This window comes from Silene latifolia, chromosome 3 (genome assembly GCF_048544455.1).
Source record: "Silene latifolia isolate original U9 population chromosome 3, ASM4854445v1, whole genome shotgun sequence".
Classification (NCBI taxonomy): Eukaryota; Viridiplantae; Streptophyta; class Magnoliopsida; order Caryophyllales; family Caryophyllaceae; genus Silene; species Silene latifolia.
This window is the reverse complement of record NC_133528.1, coordinates 139,099,996-139,116,219: the sequence shown is the minus strand read 5'-3', so window position 1 is coordinate 139,116,219 and position 16,224 is coordinate 139,099,996. Positions and strand designations below refer to the sequence as shown.

Genomic DNA, 16,224 nt, shown 5'->3' with positions numbered 1-16,224 from the left:
ACGCAACAGTTACCAAACTTCTTTGACACGCTCCTTGGTATGTACTTGGAAACCGGCCAGCTGATCAACCAAGCTTGGCAGCACCGGCCGGGGGCAACCAGAAACACACGGCACTCTCAAACCTTGGTCTCGGCCAGCGCCTATTTTTTCTTTTCCACATTGGAAGTCCATTACACAACCATGTGGAGGGAGGATATGGTACGGCCTGAACAGAACCAAGGGAACAGAACCAAGCCGAAGAAGAAGAAGCTGATGGAGAAGTTTAACTTGCGCAGAATACGCTCAACATGCGTCGGAGTCCATACCACGACATAGACTACGCTGGGGGCAAATTGATGGGGCATATTCTGCACCCGCTGACCGAGTCAACATATTGACCTTGGTCAAAGCCAAAAGACAACAAGTCAACAAGAAGGACGGCCTAGCCGACGAAGCCTGCCGGCCTGTCACTTGGGTCTCGGCCTCGGCAACTAGCCAGCCGAGAGACATATCCGTGTACTCACATCCAGTCCCCTCGGCATGGAGTCAACCAGGCCTGCCGGTCTGCCATGGGTCACCCGGCCGAGGGTAAGATGGTCTTTCCACCTGCTCTGCCACTTGGCCACTACGTGACAAAAGGTGAAAGTCTATAAATACTCCACTTCTCTCAACGAGAAAAGGATCCGAAATATAACCTAAACATCTCATAATCTGGTATAAACTCCCTTATCTCTCTACAATATACTTTGCCAAGTATCATACAACTTATCCCTTTAAGTTTACTGACTTGAGCATCGGAGTGAGTACGCTCGGTACCAAGTCGAGCCCTCAGTTTGTTCATCTTTTATAGGAGAGACCAAAAGGAAGAGTCAAGCAAAGACATTATTCAACAAGCTTACGTGGTAACAACACTGCTCCGAAATTACACCCGGAACAACCACCATACCTTCCATAGCCACCATATCCACCATAACCTCCATGTAATGCCTCAACTCCATAATCCGAACCACAAAAATTCGGACCGGGAGCATATGTAGTAAATTTATCTACATCATTGTTAGGAGGGGGAGTGGGAGTGTGAAAGGGAGGAGGAAATCACCCGAAGAGTAAGTATAAAATGAAGGGTGTGGCCCCTCGGGTTGGATTACTCCTTGTCTAGCAAAATGATCATAAATTGGATGCAAAACAAGTCGTTGGTCATCACAAATTGTATTAACACTTAAGTTCAATTCATGCATCATTTCCATGCTAGAAGGTGAATGAACACTAGAGGTGGAATGGCGTGCTTTAGAGGGTTGACCTCCCTCACGCCGCTCAATGGTGGTGTTTGTCTCACCTTTTAGGTCCAAATGGTAAGTAGGTCTAGTAAAAGGGGCACTCCTATGATAAGGCTTAGTGTGGACTAAAGCCTTAATTTCTTTCTTTTCTTCGAGTAGACAAATGGAGTCTTACCTACCTATCTTCCAAACCATGTTACGGTAAGCATCCCTAAACCAATTACAAGAAAGAAAATACTCATAATCTAGCCCAACCCCTTTTTCCCTAGACACAAGCAATGGTCTTAAGGTGGTGTTCTCTTGGTTGAACCTAAACAAATGGTGAGCAATTTTTATAACCAACCCCCCTAAGACAATACAACTATTCTTGGGGTTACATTGTTTGGTCAAGTGGACCGCAAAGTGGTAGGGGATATTGATTCCCCATGCATCATCACCATTAACATTCAAGAATGCACCCAAAATCTCTACCTCAATTTTCCTCACCGAGTGAGGCTCATTTCTCCCAAAAAAGGTCTATTCTATAAACCTTTGCCAAATCCGAATGTCGGGATAGTGTATATATTAATGAGGAAAATGGTCCCAACTTCGAAAAGTTAAGGGAAGTGAGAAATGGCATTCCATGTTAAAACGGGGTTATAAGAGTCGGGTGATTCGGTAGGTAAGTCTTTATGGGGCAATTGGAAGATATTAGCGAAATCCGCTAGGTACATCTTATGGTCTTCATTAAACAATCGAAAGGTCACAAAAAGCACAACACCGGGTTTTCTAGACCTATGAAACTCAAAAGTGCTCAAGAACTCAAGGGTGAGTTTGGGAAAGGTCTTATAATTCATTGTATAACAATGCTTCATACCAATGTTGTTTAAAGAAGCTTGGTTGATAAATTTAGTTGGTTTTATACCTTTGCTCTTTAGGATGACTCAATTGTCATATTGCTTTTGTTAATTGAAGATCACTCCAGGAAAATTCGGGTCTTGCCATTCCGGGACCTCTTCCATTTGCAAATCCTCCGCAGTCCGGGAGGATTCCGCCTCACCTCTTCTCCTCTTAGAAGCACCTTGGGTAGGAGGTCTTCTTGGTGTCATTTTTCTAAAATTTAAAGCAAAAATTCATCTTAAGTCAAACCAAAATTCATCCAAATAGACATAATAGAACAAATTAGTGAACTAATTCATACTATAAACACGAATAAAGCATTCTACAATCAATTTCTAGCACAAATAAGCACAAAATCAAATTCCCCCAATTTGAGTTAGGGTTTGCAAAACTTGATTAAATTGATTGAAATGGATGAAATTAAAGAGAAAAGGAAGAGAAACTTACTTGTTGATGTTAAATGATGAATGAATCTTTCAAAATGATGAAGAACTAGATGTTTCTTTGTGATTTTGAGTGAAGAAATTGAGAGGAGAGGAGTAGAAGTGTATCGTCGGTCTTTAGAAAAATGAGAGAATGAAATTCTTTTTTTTTTCTTAGCCGTGTTAAGCAGCTGCCAGAAAAACACAAACACACGTCCCCGATCGGGGCACCTTTTGCTTCTTTATTTTAATTTCCGTCCCGTGTTTCGAAAACTACGTCCCCGAACGGAGTTCTTGCATGGCCAAGCGTGCCATATTCTCCTTTAGACCTCCTTTCTTCATTTTCACCTATAATTCACAAAAAGGGAAACATCGTCAAGTCGAGTATTTTATTACTAATCTACGAAAAACGGTAAATTGCGGGAAATTAAAACAAGAAATAAATAAAAGCAATTAAAAAGCTTGGGTTGCCTCCCAAGAAGCGCTGGTTTAATGTCCCACACGACGTAAAAGCTTGAGTCGGTTTAAGCTTTCTTTGGTAGAGGTTGAACGGTCATTTCCTCTATTGCACCAACGATCACATTATCATGATAAATCTTAAAACAATGGCCATTCGCTTTGAAGTTTTTGCCTTTGGTGGTCATCACTTCAACGAAACCGAACTTGTTGACATTTGTGACGGTATACAGACCGGACCACCGTGATCGTAACTTTCCCGGAAATAGCTTGTAACGGGAATTGAATAGCAACACCTTATCACCAATTTGAAACTCCTTGTTCAAAATCTTCTTGTCATGCCATCTTTTTTTCTCTCCTTGTAGAGACGGGATCTCTCATAAGCTTGTAAGCGGAATTCATCAAGTTCATTGAGTTGCAACAACCGCTTTTCTCCACTCAATTTAGGATCCATGTTAAACTCCTCAACCGCCCAATACGCCTTTTGTTCCATCTCAACGGAGAGATGACACGCCTTTCCATAGACCAACCTATATGGTGAGGTACCAATAGGTGTCTTATATGCGGTACGGTAGGCCCACAAGGTATCATCGAGTTTCATACTCCAATCCTTTCGTGACTTGGCAACAACTTTCTCAAGTATGGACTTGATCTCACGGTTAGAAACCTCCACATGACCACTAGTTTGTGGATGATAAACCAAGCCTCTTCTATGATAGACTCCATATTTCTCTAATAAGACATCAAGTTGTTCTCACCAAAATGAGTACCACGATCACTAATGATCGCTCTTGGAACACCAAACCTTGGAAATATGATCTTTTTGAATAAGTTGATCACGGTACGAGCATCATTTGTTGGAGTAGCAATTGCCTCTACCCATTTGGAGAACTAATCAACGGCAACCAAAATATACCGATTCCCTTTCGAGGAAGGAAACACTCGTTGATAATCAATACCCCAAACATCGAATACTGATATGTTCATTTTATATATGCCTTTTATCCCTCATTTTAGCTCGGTTTCTATTGTTTATCATACTTCAATTAGTATATTTTTCAGCTAATCTTGTGTTCTAGGTGTATTGTCGTGTTTGTTACGTTTTTGTAGGAATCTAAGCATTTAGAGGCTTTTTCCTATCACATTAGCATACACTAAGTTCACTAAGCTAAGTGGAAACAAGATGGACCAAGCATGACAATGAAAGGTATTTCCAAGCCCAAGCAAGAGTGTGTGAGAAATACAAAATGATCCTACAAAGAGCCCAATAAGGTGTCCAAAATCATGTGGAAAATATCAAAGCTTAAGATGCTCATTTGGATGCTCTTAGAAGGATTTATGAAGCATTAACCGGGTTCATTAAGGATCATTTATCTCAAACATTGGATTCCCTCGAGCATTAAACAAGAATTGAAGCCAAAATACCCGGACAACCACGCCCCCGATCGGGGTGGGTTGTCCTCGATCGGGGTTGTACCCCTCTTGGATTCTTACGTTTCACTTCCAAGTCCTATATAAAGAGGCCTTGTGTGCATTCAAGGGATCATCTCATTTTCACGTCTCATTTCCTTACATAGCCTTAAGCATTATAATCTATCTCAATAAGTTTTCATTGTAGTTTACAAATTGTTAAGCTTTCCCTTAGTTTAATCTTTCAACACTTTGTTCTACAAGTTATTGTTCAAGTATTTGTTATTCAAGCATTTGGTTCTAATTTATTTCTTCTATACAAGTTCTTGTCTATTAAGGTATTTTCATTTCTAGCTCATAATTTTACACTCCCATTTAGTTTATGCATAGTTTATTATTAATAATTCGTTTACATTTCATTAGCATTATTTATAATACATGTTATCTAATTTAGTTTTTATAAATCACAAAACCATGTTTAGCATTTCTTACAATATAGTTTGCAATTTATATTCCAACATGAGTAGCTAAATTTCCTAGTCTAAAGGCTAGGGGAGTCATGCAAAATCAAATATATAACATGTTTAATTAGGTTGATAATAATATTGTTCAATTGTTTCTATCACATGTTTCCATTGTCACATTTAATCTTTGATTATCTGCCGTAATCGTAGATTAGGTTTGTTCATTCGTTCTAAAGTCGAGAGGCACGGAATTGAATTAGACTAAGCATGTGTAGTAGGACGACCTAGTCATGTATGAGTGTTTCTCTAGGACCCGGTTAGGGATGGCAATGGGTAGGGTCTGGGTAGGGTCCGCCTAGACCCCGACCCGACCCGAGATTTTCCCTTTGGACCCGTACCCGACCCAGACCCGCAAGGGTCTAAAATTTGAGGACCCATACCCGGACCCTATGGGTAAGGGTAGGGTCTGGGTCTACCCGTCGGTCCGAGTTTCAGCCACTTTAGTAACAAGATTAACAGTTATGGGGTCTATAATATTAAAAAAAAATTCATACTACTTTAACATTATGAGTTTATTAATCTGCCGTTAATGGTGGTTGTCGGTCGCCGGCTATTAGAGAGGTGGTTTCCAGTCGCGTATCAGTGCTGTGGTGGTGGTTTTCTTGTGTCAGTGGTGGAGTGGTGGTATTGTCAGAAGTGTTTGGTTGTGTTTTATCACTTTATGGGATGAGGGAAGAGAAAGAGACTTTAGTTGGGTTTCTACAGTCTGCCAGTATGAATTCATAAAAGTTGTAATTTTGATTTTTTTTTTAATAAAGGGTCTAAGGGTCGGGTATGGGTCTCATAACTTAGACCCGAACCCGAAATATTTTCTTAAGACCCATACCCGACCCATACCCATTGGGTCTGAAAAAATGAGACCCATACCCGACCCATTAGGGTCCGACCCTCAGGATCTGGGTCGGGTCCCCGACCCACTGCCATCCCTAGACCCGGTGTAAGGTTGATACTAATGCCGTAAGATGGGTATCTCTAAGCTTAAACAATTGACAATGTTATTAGTACCGAATTTATCATGATCATATGTTTACCTTTGCATGTGTGACCCGAACCCATTAGACTCTATTTTAATTATATAATTTACACCATAATTTTTATTAGTCATCAAACAAACAAACCAAACTAAAAACGAAATCGACCTTGATAAGAATCTATCCATGGCATTTCACAACGTAATTCCCGTTTTCTTGTGTTCGACCCCTATTTCTACATTAATTTGTGTCTAGGGTAATTATCTTTGCATAGGTATACGATAAGCCTATTAAATACCTCCACTTCCAAGATACCATTTAAAGGCATCTCGTGCCTCCTTGATATGGAACCCGTCCTTTGGCAAGCATCGCAAGCCATCACGAAATTTTTAGCATCTTGGAACATAGTTGGCCAATAGAAGCCGGATTGCAACACCTTTGCAACGGTCTTGGATGGTCCATGATGACCACCATAAGGAGAAGAATGGAATCCTTCTAGCACCCCTTTCACATCCCATTGTGGGATACATTTCTAGAATAGCCCGTCGGAGCAATGTTTGAACAAATTTGGATCGTCCCATAGGAAGAACTTGGCATCATGTAAGAACTTGTTCCTTTGTTGATATGAAAGGTTAGGTGACAATTCTCTTCCAACTAGGTAGTTGGCTATATCGGCATATCAAGGAGTATTGGCTTCCAACATCATTAAAACATCATCGGCGAAGGAATCATCGATAGGTAACTCAATACCTCCATCATTGAACTTCAAACGGGATAGGTGATCGACAACAACATTTTCGGCCCCCTTCTTGTATTTAATCTCAAGATCAAACTCTTGCAAAAGCAAGATCCATCGTATCAACCTTGGCTTAGCTTCTTGTTTGGCTAGGAGGTGCTTTAGTGCGGCATGATCGGTAAGAACAATGACTTTTGAACTAATCAAGTAAGAGCGAAATTTGTCTAAGGCATAGACAATGGCAAGTAGCTCTTTCTCCGTGGTGGCATAGTTGATTTGAGCCGCATCCAAGGTTTTGCTAGCATAGTATATAGCATGGAGAACTTTTTCTTTTCTTTGTCCTAGTACAACACCTACCGCATAGTCACTTGCATAACACATGAGCTCGAATGACAAGTTCCAATCCGGTGATTGGATAATAGGCGCGGAAATCAAAGCCTTCTTGATCCTATTAAAAGACTCAAGAAAATCGTTAGTAAACACAAAGGGAGCATCTTTTAAAAGAATCTCCGTAAGGGGTTTTGCAATCTTAGAAAAATCTTTAATAAAACGGCGGTAGAATCCCGCATGGCCTAAGAAACTCCTTACACTCTTCACATTTACCGGTGGGGGTAGTTGCTCAATAACTTGGACCTTAGCACGGTCCACTTCAATTCCTCTTTCCCAGACAATATGACCAAGCACCACTCCTTCATTCACCATAAAGTGGCACTTTTCCCAATTCAACACCAAGTCAACCTCTTCACAACGCTTCAACACTTTAGACAAGTTAGCCAAACATGCATCAAAATAAGAACCATAGACACTAAATTCATCCATAAACACCTCCAGGATAGACTCGATAAGGTCGAAAAAGATGCTTATCATGCAACGTTGGAAAGTGACGGGGGCATTACAAAGACCGAAGGGCATTCTACGGTAAGCAAAAGTACCATAGGGACATGTGAATGTGGTCTTCTCTTGGTCATCCGGGTGAATGGGTATTTGAAAGAACCCCGAATAACCATCTAGATAGCAAAAATACTTATGACATGCCAACTAGAGCTGTTCAAATGCAGGCTTGGGCCGGACATGGGTCGGGCCGTGAAGAAAAAAGTTGCCCTTTAAAACTATAGTGGGAGGGTTGGGTCAGAATTATGGGCCAATTATATTTGCCCTTACCAGCCCCTTAATCAAAAGTCGGGCGGCCCATGGGCTAATGGGCCGTAACACTAAACTTTAACCGTTAATTACATATTCGGTATAGAATGACTTCAATTGAAACTACTTTTTATATCTCATACCTTGATTTGAAATTTGATGTTAGGTGTATAATATATATGGATAGTGAAGGAATACATATAAGGGTTGAGGTAAAGAATGGATGTATACATTATTGTAACTTGTAATACACGGTAATTAGTGGTATTTTGAATATATGAGCCTATTGGAAAGACAATCAAATTTTAATTAGCGTGGAGATATTTGAAAAGACAACAGTTTAGGTTCGACTTTATTAAATAAAAATATGCTTTTATTTTATTTCATTAAAAAAATTATTATTTAAAACAATAAACATACACAAATAAATTGAAAATTTATTATCTTATATTTTTAGTGGGCCGGGAGGGTTGGCCCGTTTGGAAAAGCTCGTGTCCATGTCCGGCCCATTTACTTAATTGGGTCGGGCTTGTCCAGCCCAGGACCCATTTTTTTAAAAAAATTGTGTCCAAGCCCGCTAAAAATAAGGGCCGGATGGGCTGGGTTATTGGGTGGTATGACCCATGAACAGCTCTAATGCCAACTGCTCCAACATTTGGTCAATAAAAGGCAATGGGTAGTGGTCTTTCTTGGTGGCTAAATTGTGTAACACCCCTAATTTCCGTAATATAATTCTATAATTTTATTTTCCCATATTTTATATTTTATTTTCGGGAAAATATCCGTCTTTTGCGTATTCGGCTCGTTGGGCTCGAATTTCTATGAAGACACGCTCCCTCTTGGGTTTTCACGTGTGGTTTAGTGTTTATGGGTGAGTTTTGGGCCTAAGCTTGAAATAAACCCATGAGCTTCTCTATAAATAAGAAGGGAAACCAGACCCTTGCTTCTCTTTTCTCAAAAACCCTAAACCTGGTGAAGACATCTACATCGTTGAAGACGATCTCTAGGATTTAACTGCTTAATAAGGTAACTAGGTGTTTTCTTTTAATTGTGTTTATGCCAATTGATGTAATTTACATGATTTAATTATTGATTTGTGTAAATTGGTACGTGTTTGATTGTTTATTATCATGTTTAATTGTGTTTGTGTATTTATGTTTGTGTTTTATTGTCTAAATTGTATAATGTATCATGCCTATGCTCCGTTGGGCGTTTGGGGCGTGCGGCTAGGGTTCCACGTGGAAACCCTAGTGTCGGCATCGTGGAGGTTGGTGAGAAGACCTAGAGTTATGGTTGAACTAGTATAACTTTGAGATTATGGCACAATGTTATAGCTGGGTTGGTACAACTCTGGGGTCGTGATAAAGTTATAGGTGAAGCCGTATAACTTTGAGATTATGGCTCAATGTTACAGCTGGGCTACTATAACTTAAGTCATATGTCAATGTTATAGCTAATGCTAATGTAAGATTAGGCTAATGAAGCCAATGTTATAGCAGAGCTAATCTAACATTGAGTTACGAGGTAAGGTTAATGTTAAAGTTATAGTTGGAATACTATAACATGGAATGGTTAATATTAAAGTTAATATTAAAGTTATAGCTGAAGTTACTATAACATTGGTTGCTTATACTTGTTTCATATGTTGTATTGTTTTCAACGTGTTATGTCCTTGTGTTGCGTATATCTTTGGTTACTCTTGTTCATATGATAAGTAGGATGGTCAGTTATACTATCCTATGGGTTGAGTCGTGATGTTGTTCACGCATGTTAGTACAATCAGTTATACTGTGCATTGGTTTGTTGCTAGTTTGAATAGATGACGGTAGTATCAGTTATATACTATCAGAATGAACCAACGCCACCCGTTGATGCGGGATTTGTTTTGGTCTGTGTTCGGAACTAGCCAGAGGCAGTGGTTATACGCTCTGGTTCCCGAGTGTCGTTCGGTGTACAGTTATTGCACCGAGAGTCTGGCCGGGTCTTATACATATAGGTAGTGGTTATACGCTATACATAGTACCGTAGAGGCAGTGGTTATACGCTCCACACTGATGGAGGTAGTGGTTATACGCTCCGTCAGCTAGAGGTAGTGGTTATACGCTCTGGCAAGTTAGAGGCAGTGGTTATATGCTCTAACGGGCATTCGCTCTATTCGCTAAGCTTGATTGCTAGCTTTGTGCCTTAGGTTGTTGTGGGTCATTTGTCGCTACTAGTCTTGTAAGTGTTCATGGTCTAGTGGTTGCATATGGTCTAGGTTTGCATGTTCGCATCCGTCTAAGGTTGATAAAGTCATGGTAAGCTGTGTTGGGTTTTTCATGAATATAGATGATCTCACATGTTTACTGTTTATGACTTTCAATTATTATTGATTGTTGATTATATTCAATTGTTGTAAATATGACTGGGAGATCATCTAGTTACTCCCGACTGATTGTCGACCCCCTTTCTCAGGTTGTTCAGATGTTTGCTGTTTGGATGATATCTTGCTGGGGAAGTGTTGTGCGGCGAGATGAATAAATTGTTTAGGAGTTTGTTTCCAGTTTTAAGAACCCTTTGAATAATGTATTAGCTTGTTTTGGATTTAGTAACGAACCAGATTGGTCAGGTGTTTCCGCCACCTTGACCCTTTTATCAGTATCGTACTCTGATATTCTCTTTATATAAGTTTTTCCTTTATTTTATAATCCGGGTTGTTACAAATTGAGCCTCCTATAGTCAATGCACATTCTCCAACCCGTCACTATTCTAGTTGGAATTAGTTCATTTTTATCATTTTTGACTACGGTGGTTCCTCCTTTCTTATGAACCACTTGGACCGGACTCACCCATTTAGAATCGGAAATTGCATAAATAATTCCCGCATCCAACAATTTAAGTACTTCCTTTTTGACCACTTCTTGCATGTTAGGATTTAGTCGTCTTTGACCTTGGACGCATGGTTTATGGTCTTCCTCAAGACTAATTCGGTGCATGCAAAATTCGGGGCTTATGCCCTTTAAATCGTCAAGTTTGTATCCAATGGCTTTCTTATGAGACCTTAAGACATCAAGCAAGTTAGCCAATTGACTCTCATCTAATTTAGCACTAACGATTACCGGACACATCTCCTCATCATCTAGAAAAGCTTACCTCAAATTGGAAGGAAAAGGCTTAAGTTCGGGTTTTTGTACCTCAAGGTCTTGAGGTGTAGCAACCAAACCTATAAAGTGTGAGCATTCCTCCAATGATAGCTCTTCTCCATCCAATTCTTGTTCCAAAGCATCAATATCCTCATTTCCAATCTCATCGTCACCTGCAAAAGATTCCAATAGCAAGAGTGCCTCCAATGGATCTTTAGATAAAGATCGAGGTGTAGAGTCTTCTATAACAATGTCAACAACATCCAAAATGTCAATAGAATAACATAACTCTTCTATCATGGGACTTTTTATGGCATTATTCAAATTATATGTGACCTTATCGTCACCCACTTCCAATGTAATTTTACCATTCTTGACATCAATTAACGCACCCGCGGTATGTAGGAAGGGTCTTCCCAAAATGATTGGGACTTGGGCATCTTCGGCCATGTCAAGAACAATGAAATCAACCGGAATGAAAAACTTACCAACCTTAACGGGAACATCCTCCAAAACTCCCAAAGGGCGTTTTATAGAACGGTCTGCCATTTGCAATGTGACGCTAGTATATTTTAAGACTCCCATATTAAGCTTAGCACAAATAGAGTAAGGTATTACACTCACACTAGCACCTAAATCACATAAAGCTTTATCAATTTGGTAGGTGCCAATTGTGCATGGAATAGAAAAGCTACCGGGATCTTTTAACTTAGGAGGGAACTTATTTTGCAAAAGAGCACTAAACTCGGCGGTGAATGCTATAGTTTCAACATTGTCAAAAGTCATATTCTTAGTTAAAATATCTTTCATGAACTCAGTATAAGATGGAATTTGAGTAATTAATTGGGTAAAAGGAACGGTTACCTGTAAATTCTTCACCACTTCCATGAACTTACCGAATTGAGAATTCTTTTGATGTTTTGCCAATCGATGAGGGAATGGCACTTTGACTTCAACATCTTTATTTGAAGGAGCATCCTCCACATCTTTGAATTTCTCATCAACAAGTGGATCATCCACCTTCTTTGGAACATCTTCACTTTCCTTACCTTTTGGAGAAATCTCCATCTCGACAAGTACCTCATCATCTTCTTTGGGCATGGATGGCCCATCGTATTTTGTACCACTTCTTAAGGATATAGAATTAAGGTTATCATGTGGTTGCTCACCTTAAGGGGGTAGTTGACCCATTTTCCTTGAAGAGCTAGATGAGGCAAGTTGAGCCATTTGTTGCTCCAACATCTTGATCGCGGCATTTAAAGCTTGCACATTCTTTTGGATTTGAGCCAACAATTCCTTTTTGCATTTGGACTATTAAGCCCTCAAGCTTACCTCCTCCTTGGTTGTTTTGTTGGGCATTTTGTGGTGGAGGTTGATTTTGTTGGTAATTGTGTTGTGGGGGCGTTTATTGATTTTGATAACATGGTGGAGGATTATACTTTTGTTGTGGAGGAACATAGGTATTTTGTTGTGGTGGAGGTTGAGGTTGAGGATTAAGCACATTGTTGCTTCTGTAAGACATATTCGGGTGAAGTCTTGTATTTGGATTATATGTATTTGAAAATGTACCCGGTGAATAAGAAGTTTGTCTTAAAGCTTGAAAAACATTTACCTCTTCAATAGGAGCTTGGCAAAGAGCGGTGTAATGACCCGCACCTTCGTAACCGTCACAAACAATAATTTGACTTGTTGAAGACACGACATTGAGTTGTTGTAGAGAATCTCTAGCATCTCTTTCCGCCAATTGTTGTTGGAGTAAGACAATTTGAGCTAGCAAGACGGAGTTGTCGGAGGATTCTTCTTTACCTTTGAGTGACACACTTAGGTAATTGACATATTGTGCATCATGGACCGCCATAGATTCGATCGTGGCATGAACAATATCGGTGTCAATTTGATCAAACCACCCATTGTTGACGGAATCAAGAATCCTTCGAGACTCGGCACAACATCCATTGTAGAATGTTATAGCTAGGAACCAATCGTCTAGACCATGATATGGGCATTGCCTTTGTAGCTCTTTTTACCTCTATGAAGCTTCATATAAGCTCTCAAGAGCTTGTTGACGGAGACCGGCGATTTGGCTCCTCAAAGTTTGAGTTTTCTCCGGTAGCAAAAACTTTTGATAGAAAGCAAGAGCCAATGTCTCCCAATTGGTGATTTCCATGGCGGTGCGGTCAAGGCTATTGATCCAAAGCTTGGCCTTGTCCTTCAAAGAGAGAGAAAAGTATTTCCCTTATTTGGGCTTGAGTGACGCCCGTTTGACGGATCATGGAGCAATAGTCACAGAAATTTTGCACATGCAAATTGGGATCCTCCAAAGGACTTCCCCCAAATTGTTTCCTCTCTATAAGGCTAATAAAAGCCGGTTTGATCTCGAAGTCCGGCGCGGTAATTTGAGTAGTTGTGATACCGGTCGGAAGCATAGCCGCGGTGGGCTTTGAGTGATCGGAAAGTTTCACCATGTTTTTAGTAGTAGATGGCGGTGGTGGTGAAGATGATGAACTTGAAACCTCATCCTCTTCAAGAACTTTTAGATCGTCTAGGTAAGACTTTCTAGCACTTTCAACTTGCACGGGAGAAGCGGCTTCTTCAACTTCCTTCCAAAAACGTCGTCTTCTCCTAAAGGTTTTCTCGGGATCGGAATCCGGTGAAAGCAATTCTCCACTACGAGAGGACCAGGGCATAAGACAACAATTTCTAGGAAAATGATAAGTAACGGTCTCAAGGAACAAATGTTCCTCAAGACAAAAGAAAACAAGATAAAAATCGACAATTCAAAACGCAATAAAACCGTGCTCCCCGGCAACGGCGCCAAAATTTGATAGGTTTATCGTGTACCTATGCAAAGATAATTACCCTAGACACAAATTAATGTAGCAATAGGGGTCGAACACAAGGAGACGGGAATTGCGTTGTGAAATGCTATGGGATGATTTCTATCAAGATCGATTTTATTTTGGGTTTGTTTGTTTAGTTTGATGGCTAACAAAAATTATGATGTAAACTATATAACAAAAGGGAGTTTATGGGAGTCGGGTCACACATGCAAAGGTAAAAATACGATCATGTTAAACTCGGTAATAATAACATTGTCAATTATTTAGGCTTAGAGACAACCACCTTACGGCATTAGTGTTAACCATAGACCATGTCCTAGAGAAACTCTCGTCCATAACTAGGTCGTCCTACTACACATGTTTAGTCTAATTCAATTTCGTGCCTCTTGACTTTAGAACGAATGAACAAACTTAATCGATAAATAAGGCCTTTAAACATAGATTAAACGTGACGATGCGAACATGTGATAGAAACAATTAGACAATATTATATCAACCTAATTTAACATTTTATATATTTGATTTTGCATGGTTTCCCTAGCCCCTAGACTAAGGAAATTTAGCTACTCATAATGCAATGTAAACTATAAAACTTGTTGTAAGAAATGCTAAACATGATTGCATGAATTATATAAACTAAATGATATAACATGTAATAAAAATAAAACTAATGTAATATAATAAACGTGCTGACGAATAATTATGCGATAACTAAATAGAAATGTAAAATTGTAAACTAGAAACAGAAATACCGTAATGGAAATGAACTTGTATGGAAGAAACAAAGTAGAACCAAATGCTTGAAATATATTAAGAACCAAATGTTTGATAACTACAAGCTTGACAATATTGAAAACAAATGAGAAAACTATGAGAGAAATTATGCTTAAGGCTATCGTAAAGTGTATGAAAGATGTAAGAATGAGATGCCCATCAGCTATGAAGTGTCTCTCCTTTATATAGGGGAGGCAAAAAAAACGTAACCCAACTACAAATAGCTAACCCCAATCGGGGTTGCCAACCCCGATCGGGGGCGTGGTTATTCGGCTTAATTCCTCGCTTAATTGCTTGAGGGATCCAATGTATGTGATTAATGACCCTTAATGCACCCGGGTTAATGCTTGCTCTATCATCTTTAGGGCTTTCAAAGAGTATCCTATGCTTGATCGTTTCCATATGATTTTGGACTTGAATTTGGGATTGACTTTGATTTTTGGCAATATTTGCATTACACACATTACTCCATCAATTTTTCCATGCAAAACCCATGCAAATACTCCATGCTAGTCCAATCTTGTTCATACTTAGCTTAGTGAACTTGGTGTATGCTAAAATGATAGGAAAAAGCCTCTAAATGCTTAGATTCCTACAAAAATGTAACAAACACAACAATACACCTAGAACACAAGATTAGCTCATAAATATACTATTTAAAATATGATAAACAATTAAAACCGGGCTAAAATGAGGGGTAAAAGTATATATAAAATGAACACATCATATTACCTAAAACTCGGCTAAGCAAACCCTCTTAATTCTGCAGAATTCTCCACCCAATCTTAGCAAGCAAACTTCGATTAACGCAACCAACATTTCTAATGCCTAATCCACCATATTTTTTAGAAGCTTGAATAAAAAGTTTACTACTCCAATGAAGACCATTCTTCTTGCAAGTGCCACTCCACCAAAATTGTGAGATCAGTGAGTCAATCATTGATGTCACACTTATCGGCATTCGAAATGCAGATAGGGAATAAAGAGATAGTGAAAAAAACATAGAACAAATAAGAGTAAGCCGAGAATAGAAACGCATTATTCCAACTATGAATTATTTTCCTAACTTTCTCTGAAAGTAAGGCGAAAACCTCCTTCTTGGTGCTTCCAAAATCAGTAGGGAGCCCAAGGTATAAACCCATAGTTCTATTGGCAGCAACCTTAAGAATCTTAATACAGTTTCTAGTAGTATGCATTGTACAGTTTGGACTGAAAGATATAGATGACTTAGCCTCATTAATTCGCTGTCCAAAAACCCTACAATAAATTGATAGAATATCCTTAAGGGCATGACAGGAGTTCTTATTAGCTAGGAGGAAAAAAATAGAGTCATCAGCGAAAAGAAGGTGTGAGATAATAGGAACTGGCCTTGAAATTTTAATACCATGGATTAAGCGCTTATCTTGAGCATCAAGAAGTAATTGGGAAAGTACCTCCGTACAAAGAGCAAATAGATACGGGGATAAAGGATCCCCTTGTCATAATCCAGCTCTTAGGAGGAATGGTTTTCCAGCTGAGCCATTAATAATGAGTTTATAAGAAACCATTTGAACGCAATTCATAATGAGATGAATGATGTGAATTGGAAAGCCCATAAAAAGAAGTGTAGCTCTGAGAAAATTCCATAAGTCCATTCCTGCCCTTGGATTTCCGTGCAATGTGATGGAACAGTTCATGAGAAAGAAGAATATTGT

The 16,224-nt window shown here is 39.4% G+C and overlaps 1 non-coding gene across 1 annotated transcript; it reads left to right on the top strand.

Annotated features, from left to right (window-relative positions):
- The first annotated feature begins 12,904 nt into the window (after positions 1–12,904).
- LOC141650349 (small nucleolar RNA R71) lies at positions 12,905–13,013 on the top strand. Its single transcript, XR_012546389.1, has one exon. It is a non-coding gene; the product is annotated as a small nucleolar RNA R71 (small nucleolar RNA).
- Positions 13,014–16,224: the final 3,211 nt, after the last annotated feature.